This window comes from Papio anubis, chromosome 6, assembly GCF_008728515.1.
Source record: "Papio anubis isolate 15944 chromosome 6, Panubis1.0, whole genome shotgun sequence".
NCBI lineage: Eukaryota > Metazoa > Chordata > Mammalia > Primates > Cercopithecidae > Papio > Papio anubis.
Window position 1 is genome coordinate 137267136 of NC_044981.1, and position 7855 is coordinate 137274990.

General features: G+C 37.7%; 1 protein-coding gene and 1 non-coding gene across 2 annotated transcripts in view; one reads left to right on the forward strand and one right to left on the reverse strand.

Moving 5' to 3' along the window:
- Positions 1-7280, reverse strand: part of NCOA7 (nuclear receptor coactivator 7) — a 155674-nt gene extending 148394 nt beyond the window's left edge. Inside the window, exon 1 of the mRNA XM_017958354.3 lies at positions 6389-7280. The gene's annotated coding sequence lies outside the window, so the exon portion shown is untranslated. The remainder of the gene's footprint in view (positions 1-6388) is intronic.
- Positions 7281-7436: 156 nt separating this feature from the next.
- Positions 7437-7508, forward strand: TRNAE-CUC. The gene has a single exon. It is a non-coding gene; the product is annotated as a tRNA-Glu (tRNA).
- The last annotated feature ends 347 nt before the right edge of the window (positions 7509-7855 follow it).

The following is a 7855-nucleotide window of genomic DNA, read 5'->3' on the forward strand; positions in this document are numbered from 1 at the left end:
AAATGCCGAATTAATGAAAAAATGTAATACTACACTGATTTTATGGCTGTGAGGGCCTCTTTTAAATATGAAAACTGGCCTTTCTCTGTTGAAGGGTAGAGGCCATTGTAGGATAATTTAGGTGGGTTTGTCATTTAACTTTTGTGGGAATAAACAACCTTTGTACGATGAGACTTTGGAGTAGGTAAGAGGAGCAGAGATCCCTTCCTTTCTTAAAGGAAGAAGAGAGGGATCACTTCACTCACTCTGCCATTTGTTTGCTTTGCTGAACCTGTGGGAGGCAGCTGGATCTCTGGGTTCAGGCAACAGGATTTCTCCCAAGTGATTTTCTAGAGGACTAAGGTAGGCGGGCTTAGAGAAACATTGCCAAACAGTGGCAATCCTACAAATGTGTTTGGTATTTTTCTTACCTATCTATCTAAAGACAATTCTTGTAATGAAGAAGCATGATTAGTATTTCTGTTTTTGAACACAACACTAGTAACTTCTTATGAAATTAGAATTCTAAAAATATTGACAAATACTGCTCTAACATTGCCCAAATGAAAGACTACTGAGTGTCTGGCTGATCTAGAGCGCCACTGTATTTTCTTTTCCGTTCTTTTTTTTTTTTCAAGACAGGGTCTCATTCTGTCACCCAAGCTAGAGTGTGACCTCCAACTCCCGGCTCCAGTGATCTTCCCACCTCAGTCTCTCAAGTAGCTGGGACTACAGGCATGCACCACCACACCTGGCTAATTTTTGTATTTTTTGTAGAGATGGAGTTTCGCCATGTTGCCCAGGCTGGTTTCAAACTCCTAGGCTCAAGCAATCCATCTGCCTCAGCCTCCCAAAGTGCTGGGATTACAGACATGAGCCACTGCACCTGGCCTATTTTCACACCTGTAATCCCAGCATTTAGGGAGGACAAGGTGGGTGGATCACTTGAGGTCAGGAGTTCGAGACAAGTCTGGGCAACATGATGAAACCTGCCAATACTAAAAATAGAAAAATTAGTTGGGCATGGTGGCACATGCCTGTATCCTACCTACTGGGGAGGCTGAGGCAGGAGAATCACTTGAACCCCAGAGGCAGAGGTTGCACTGAGCTGAGATCATACTTATGTACTCCAGCCTGGGTGACAGAGCCAGACTCCATCTCAAAAAAAAAAAAAAGATAATGATTATTATGTATGATATTTTGTCCCAAATTTAGAATTACTTGATTACAGGAATGGATATGTACATATGTGATGCATAAATAACAGGATGAAGTACTTAGAGGGAGAATTTGGAACTTGCTTACCCTTTAACAAAATTTTTAAGTTTTGAGTGTAGTTTCAAAACTGGTTAAGTAATGACCCTGGAGCTACTGAAAATATTGAAATGTCTTTAGAAGGTCTCTCAAAAGGTGTGGGAGACAAGTTTTATGCATTAGGTGATGAGCTTAGGCTACTAGCACCAAGAAAATTCACTCTTTAGTGAACCTATCCTTCTTTCTGTAGCACAGAGAGAAACACCTCTTTTCATACACTTGACTCAGGCTGGTTGAGACACAGGAGGCAGATACTGATGATCACGTGTGGAGGTATACGAGTAGCCATCCTGCAACTAAAGAGGCAGAAGAGAGTTTATTATTTAATAGTATTGAAGGTGGTGGCTCATTTTCACAAACTGGGGTCATTTGTCTACTGGTTAATTATGATAATATCTTGAGTTCTGAGAAAAATGTAAAGGTGTCCTTTTGTGGATAGACCTATGTTCAGTGCTTCATTTGGCTTGTTATAAACCTGAAGAGGAGGTAGAAATCACCTTGGCCTTTGTGGAGTCTACCAGAGTGCACTGAGAAAGAAATATTGCTGTATATAGACATGGATTGTTGTCCATATAGCTGTCATTATTTCATACTTATGGCTGATTATTTAGAGTTAGCCCAATAAATCTGTCCTTTTCTTTTATTCACAGTTAATTAAAAAAATCTGCTTTTGAACAATTTCCTGTCGTCTTATTTCTTCTACAAATAGTCTGTTCAGTAGCTTGAGAAGTCGTGACATAGTTTTTACACTTTCTGAAAAACATATTCAAATAAGCTGCTACAACACTAGTGCTAAAATATAATTTAAAATTTTGAAAGGAATCCCTTAAAAAGTGACATTATGTGGTGGTGGTTTGTATTATTGGGTACAATAAATTTACAGTGAATATACTAATAGGGAAATAATTACAGATTTAATAAATAGTTGCAAAAAATGTACAGGGAAGTCCTGTGTTTCCTCCTAGTTTTCTCCCCATGTTGCATATCTTACATAATTATATTACAATATCAGAACCAGGAAATTGACATTGGTACAATCTTGAGAGCTTATTCAGATCTCACCAGTTTTTTTTTTTCTTTTTTTTTTTGTTTTTGAGACAGAGTCTCACTCTGGTGCCAAGGCTGGAGTACAGTGACACTGTGTCAGCTCACTGCAGCCTCCATCTCCTGGGTTCAAGCAATTCTCCCACCTCAGCCTCCCGAGTAACTGCGATTACAGGTGCCCACCACCACGCCCGGCTAGTTTTTATACTTTTAGTAGAGATGGGGTTTCACCATGTTGGCCAGGCTGGTCTCGAACTCCTGACCTCAGGTGATCGACCCGCCTTGGCCTCCCAAAGTGCTGCGATAACAGGCGTGAGCCACGGTGCCCAGCCAGGTTTCACCAGTTTCACATACATTCATGCATGGGGTGTGTGTGTGTGTGTGTGTGTGTTTCTATGCAATGTTATCATATCTTGTATCACCACCACAATAAAATACAGAGCTATCACCATGAGGCTCCTGTAAGCTACTCCTTTAGAATCATACTGATCTTCCTCTTCGCCACATCCCTATTCCTGGCAACCACTAATCTCCCTTCTCTATAATTTCAAGAATGCTATATAAATTGAATCAAATGGTACCTTTTAGATTGACTTTTTTCCCCACTCACTATAATTCCCTTGAGATCTATTCAAGTTATTACATGTATCAATCGTTCCTTCCCTTTTCAGATAATATTTCAAGGCATATCGATACACCACAGTTTGCTTAACCATTTACCCATTGAACGGCATTTCAGTTGTCTCCAGTTTTGGGCTATTATGAATAAAGCTACTGCTATGAACATTCATTTGCAGGTTTTATGTGAACATAAGTTTTCATTTTTCTGGGATAAATGCCCAAGAGTACATTTGCTGAGTCATATGGTAAGTGCATATTTAGTTTTTTAAGAAACTGCCAAACTATTTTCTAGTGTGGCTATTCCATTTTATATTCCATGTATACGTGATAAAAGATGGATTTTTAATCTATTAAATAAACTTAGTATAAAGATACATTTCTCTTATTATACCATAATTGCTTGGTTACTTGAACTCCACCAGACTAAGTTTGAACGTCAGGGATCCTGTTTTGTTCAGTGTGGTGTCTTTGGTGTCCAACATAGTACCTGACATATATTAGATTCAATAAATGTTTGTCAAATGAATGAATAGCTTAATAAACAAAAGAAGGACAGCTGACTCAGGTTGAGATCAAATCGAAAAATTGTAAATAAATTATAATGATAGTTGAATATGAATTGGATACCATGATTTTTCTTCTAGCATTTTCAAATCAGAAATTGGCACTCTATAAGATAAATCACTTGTGGGCAAGTTAATAAAAACTAAATGTTAAATTATGTTGTTCCAAGGTTATTTTTGGCTGTACTTTGGTAACAGTAGAAGGTTGTAAACAATCTAAATGCCCAATGATATGGAACTGCTTTAGTAAGATATCTGTACAGTGGAATACCTACCCTGCGGTTGTCAAAAACAATGAGGAAACTCCATTTAAATAATGAACACCCTCTAAAGATATTGATTAAAAAATACAGAAAACCATGTAGAGTATGCTACTCTTTGTGTAAAAAAAATTAAAAAGGAAATTAAAGAAAAATAGATATACGCACGAAGATGTTAATTCTTCCTGTTACAAAATACAGGCTGTACCTGGGTCATGTTGTGCTTGAAAGTAAAGAGGTGCTCAAAAATGTATAGGGACATTCCAAAAGAACACAGGAGCCAGCTTGAATGGACTCCTTCTGGCTGAATTTGGGACAATTTAGGTTTTAAATGAATAATGACAGCAACAGAATATAACACATTGAATAAAAACTCACTAAAACAGAAAAAAGAATATGAGTCTGGGCTGATATGTAAAAATTAAATAAAGAATAAAAAGAGGGAGGAGAGGAAGGAAAGTTCTTTTCAGAAGAATGATAAAATTAAAATATCACCATTTTGCCATCACTGTAGCAATAATTGATTCGGACAAGGATCATCAGTGGATGCTAAACCCATTGGCTAAAAGTTTGCTGAGGAACAGATTGGTCTACAGTCTCAAAGTATCACTTCCACCACTGATATTTCCTTTTTCCAACATTTGCCAATTAATTACAATTATAAAAGGTAGCTTTATGACGGAGAAATATGGCAGACACCTTAATGAAGTGACCGTACTTACTGTACTAGTTTCCTGTTGCTACCATAAAAATTGCCACTAAATTAGGGACTTAAAGCTACGCAAATTTATTATCTTACAGTTCTGTAGTTCAGAAGCACAACATAAGTCTCATTGAGCTAAAATCAAGATATTGGCAGAGCTGCTTTCTGTCTGGAAGCCTATGGGAGAAAAGGAATTGCCTGCATTCCTTGGCTTGTGGTTCTCCTTCCTCCCTTTTCAAAGGCAGCAATGGCCAAATGAGTCTTTTGCACATCACATCACTCTGACCTGACGCCTCTGCCCTGCTCTTTCACTCATAAGAATGTTTGTGATGATTTGGGGCCCATCCAGGTAATCTAGGATAATCTCCTCCATCTCAAAATCTTAATCACATTTGCAAAGTTCCTTTTGCCATGTAAGGTGACATGTCAACATGTTCTGGGGATTAGGACAGTGACATCTCTGGGGTTGTGGGGTGAAGCAGACATGGTTCTGCCTACCACACTTACCCATTACAGGTAATGTGATACACTGGAATTATGTGCATTGTGATATAATGCACTCAGAAAGACACATCACTTAGGATAGTTGTCCCGCCAAAAGAAATATTTAAATTGGCGAACTTTCTGAAACTATTGTACTCCACTATTCAAAAAGGTCAATGATGTAAAAGAAAAAAGTTAGGGGAAACTGTTCCAGATTAAAGGAAGGAGACTATGGACATGTGACAACTAAATGCAAGGTATAATCCAAGAGTATATCCTAGATTAAAAGAAAAACTATAAACGAGATTATTAGGACAACTAGAAAATTTGATTATTGACCATATAATAAATGACAACGTGGAATTAAATTTCCTGAGATGATAATTAGATTGATTGCTCTTAGTAGATGCATAATAAAGTGTTTAGTATGTATGATAAAGTATCATGCTGTCTGCAGCTAACCTCAAATGGTTCTGAAAAAAATAGAGAAAGCAAATATGGAAAATATTAATAATTGATGAATCTAGAACAGTACTGTAAGACAGAAATATAATGTAAGCACATGTATAATTTTAAATATCCTAGTAGCTACATTAAAAAAGTAAAAAGAAAGCAAAATCAATTTTAATATTTTATTTAACCCAATATATCCAATTATTCTCATTTAAAAACGTAATTAAAGTAAAAAGTATTAACGCGATATTTTACATTTCTTTTTCTAAATACTAGTGCTTAAACGTGCAGTGTGGATCCAACATTTACAGAATATCTATTCATACTGGCTACATTTTAGTGCCTAATAGCCACAAGTTGCTGGAGCTGTAAATTGGAAGGCACTGGTCTAGATGAAGGGTATATGTGTGTTCATTGTACTACAGTTGTAACTTTCTGTTGGTTTGATATGTTTCAAAAGCAAAAAGTTGGAGGAAAATGAACTAGATACGTGTTGTATGTGCATAGATCATTTCTGGGAGATATAGAAGAAGCTGGTAACACTGATTACTTCTAGGAAGAAGAAAGGAGTGAGTAGGAGGGTGGTTTTCACCATACCCTTTTGTACTTTGCGTAAAATATTGTGACTAAACCTATAAAAATTTAAACTAATATCTGCTTAATCTTTTTATTCAAAACCAGATACTCTAATGCTAAGGTCTAGCAACCCCTTAATTAAGAGGTAAGAGCCCCACCTACTGAACTTGATCTAAGATTCCTTGGGATAGGAAAGAAGTGTCCCACTTAAAATACAATGAAGTGTAGAAATTTCTTCTGATGATTTTTCTATCTTATTATCTTAATAACCCCCTTAAATCTTCCTGTTCTCATATTATTACATATTTTCAGATAAAGTATATCAATGATTTAAACTTCATCTCTGATTTGCTGAAAAAAAAAAAAGAAACGAGATTCAAGCACAGGCTCACCTAATTTTGTGGTAATGGATGATGACTGCAACTCACAGTGGCGCCGGATGTTGTGAGCAAGTTCATTACAAATTTATGTCTTACTTAAGCCTCCTTCCATCTTGCAGCGGAGCGAAGTCTCTTGGGTTAGATTTCTTCAACTGTAACGGCTGGCACTTTCAAAGCTGAGTTATATCTTACTGCCCTCTGCATTTACTTTATGAGAGTTTCGGAATTAAGACTCTGCTGTAAGGTGTCTTGATTCCTTTGGTAATTGCATCATTTCCTGGCCGTGTCTAGTATATAATGCGGAGAAGTGAAGCAATTGCCCAGATAACAACAGTTTGGAAAGTAGGATAATAAACACAGCGGGTTTGAAGGATTTGCTTGGAACCTTGGGCAGACGTCCTGATCCTTCACTAGGCATACCACCCACAGCTCTCCCAGCCTCGTTAGCCTGCCTACACCAAATAAATAAAATAGAACCGCGTGCGATGAGGCTACGTGGCCCTTCATCACTCACATTTGTAGAGCACGCGCTCTGCACCCAGGACAGTGCGGGGTCGCTCCGGCTCTTCACCGAGAAACGCTCTCAGCCGGTGGCAGTCTATCGTCAGATTTAGTAAAATGTTTAGAGGGACTCAACAACCGCGTGACAGAGAACGAAGAAAGACGGAGAGGGACAGAAGTTAGATTTGAAAGAGAGGCTAAAATGGTTAATAAAATAATAAAACAAATTACAAGGCTCTGGACAGTACGCGTCCAGACAACACTTGTCTTGGTAAAGAGATTTCCATGTTAGGTAAAAGAATGAGAATTTCCAGGATGTCTTTTCCAGCATGGCAGTCGGAAGAGGATTAGATTTGGAGGGTATAGGTGTTTTCCTTAAGGGGCCATCGGGGAGCTCGGCGGAAGGCGCCGAGAATTTGCTTCAATTTCAGGAAATAGACTCAGAGCAAGAACAAAGTAGGTGTGGCTTAGACGCAATACTCTACCTCCTACTGGTTAGAGGAACGAAATACAGATTTTTAACGCAGCAAGTATGTTTAGAGAGACCTACCAAATAAGTTCCCTGGTGGTCTAGTGGTTAGGATTCGGCGCTCTCACCGCCGCGGCCCGGGTTCGATTCCCGGTCAGGGAAACGTTATTTTCTTTGAATTTTGAATCCTGCAAGCGACGTAGAAGTCAAGAGTTTTGTGTAGTTTTCATTTGCTGGTTGGGGTTTTTTTTTTAATCATAAGTTTTATGTACTTTTCATTTGCTTGTTGGGGTTTTTTCATTATTAAAAATGGACTGTTTTAAAATGTTATTTAATCTAAGGCTTAAAATACGCCATCTCTACAGGTAATGTAATTTATAATCAATCAAATAACATAAAGTTCTGTGATTCTAAAATTGTATTGTTCAGTTTTTAAAAATAATTTAGATGTTTAGAAGCAGTCAGTTAAGCCTTTGTTTAACCTTGATTTTGTTTGACTAATAAAAGAG